This window comes from Xylocopa sonorina, unplaced genomic scaffold (assembly GCF_050948175.1).
Source record: "Xylocopa sonorina isolate GNS202 unplaced genomic scaffold, iyXylSono1_principal scaffold0161, whole genome shotgun sequence".
Lineage (NCBI taxonomy): Eukaryota > Metazoa > Arthropoda > Insecta > Hymenoptera > Apidae > Xylocopa > Xylocopa sonorina.
The window spans coordinates 21,067-23,185 of NW_027490232.1; positions in this window are offsets into that span (position 1 = coordinate 21,067).

Genomic DNA, 2,119 nt, shown 5'->3' on the forward strand with positions numbered 1-2,119 from the left:
CCTCGTCTACGATTCAAATGAATGTAAATGCGACACTTTCTTGCAAGGAAATAGCGATTGCAGATGTCTACGTATCGTAGCAATAGAGTACATATGATTCGATATCGCATCTCATTTCTATGTTTCATGGTAAGATATAACATGATTTGCGAAGTGTTATGTATTCCTAGTCTACACTTCAAATGAATGTGAATGTGATACTTCCTCGCCAGGAAATAGCGTTTGCAGATGACTACGTATCGTAGCAATAGCTTTCTAGTGCTTCTTAAAACGCGATATCGCATCTCACTTCTATGTTTCATGGTAAGGTATAATATGATTTGCGAAGTGTCATGTATTCCTCGTCTACACTTCAAATGAATGTAAATGCTACACTTCCTTGCTAGGAAATAGCGTCTGCAGATGTCTAGGTATCGTAGCAATAGTGTTCTAATGCTCCTTAAAACGCGATATCGCATTTCACTTCTATGTTTCATGGTAAGATATAATATGATTTGCGAAGTGTTATGTATTCCTCGTCTACACTTCAATTGAATGTAAATGCGACACTTCCTTGCAAGGAAATAGCGTTTGCAGATGTCTACGTATCGTAGCAATAGAGTTCTATTGCTTCTTAAAACGCGATATCGCATCTCATTTCTATGTTTCATGGTAAGATATAATACGATTTGCGAAGTGTCATGTATTCCTCGTCTACAATTCAAATGAATGTAAATGCGATACTTCCTCGCTACGAAATAGCGCTTGCAGATGTCTACGTATCCTAGCAATAGATTTGTAATGCTTCTTAAAGCGCGATATCGCATCTCATTTCTATGTTTCATGGTAAGATGTAATATTCATTGCGAAGTGTTATGTATTCCTCGTCTGCACTTCAATTGAATGTAAATACGACACTTCCTTGCAAGGAAATAGCTTTTGCAAACGTCTACCTATCGTAGCAAAAGAGTTCTAATGCTTCTTAAAACGCGATATCGCATCTCATTTCTATGTATCATGGTAAGTTATAAAATGATTTGCGAAGTGTCATGTATCCCTCGTCTACACTTCAAATGAATGTAAATGCGACACTTCCTTGCTAGGAAATAACGTCTGCAGATGTCTAGGTATCGTAGCAATAGAGTTCTAATGCTTCTTAAAACGCGATATCGCATCTCATTTCTATGTTTCATGGTAAGATATAATATGATTTGCGAAGTGTTATGTATTCCTCGTCTACACTTCAAATGAATGTAAATACGACACTTCCTTGCAAGGAAATAGCTTTTGCAAACGTCTACCTATCGTAGCAAAAGAGTTCTAATGCTTCTTAAAACGTGATATCGCATCTCATTTCTATATTTCATGGTAAGATATAATATGATTTGCGAAGTGTTATGTATTCCTCGTCTACACTTCAAATGAATGTAAATGCGACACTTCCTTGCTAGGAAGTAGCGTCTGCAGATGTCTAGGTATCGTAGCAATAGAGATCTAATGCTTCTTAAAACGCGATATCGCATCTCATTTCTATGTTTCATGGTAAGATATAATATGTTTTGCGAAGTGTCATGTATTCCTCGTCTACACATCAAATGAATGTAAATGCGACACTTCCTTGCAAGGAAATAGCGTTTGCAAATGTCTAACTATCGTAGCAATAGTGTTCTAATGCTTCTTAAAACGCGATATCGCATCTCATTTCTATGTTTCATGGTAAGATATAATATGTTTTGCGAAGTGTCATGTATTCCTCGTCTACACTTCAAATGAATGTAAATGCGACACTTCCTTGCAAGGAAATAGCCTTTGCAAATGTCTAACTATCGTAGCAATAGTGTTCTAATGCTTCTTAAAACGCGATATCGCATCTCATTTCTATGTTTCATGGTAAGATATAATATGATTTGCGAAGTGTTATGTATTCCTCGTCTACACATCAACTGAATGTAAATGCGACACTTCCTTGCTAGGAAGTAGCGTCTGCAGATGTCTAGGTATCGTAGCAATACAGTTCTAATGCTTCTTAAAACGCGATATCGCATCTCATTTCTATGTTTCGTGGTAAGATATAATATGATTTGCGAAGTGTCATGTATTCCTCGTCTACCCTTCAAATGAATGTAAATGCGACACTTCC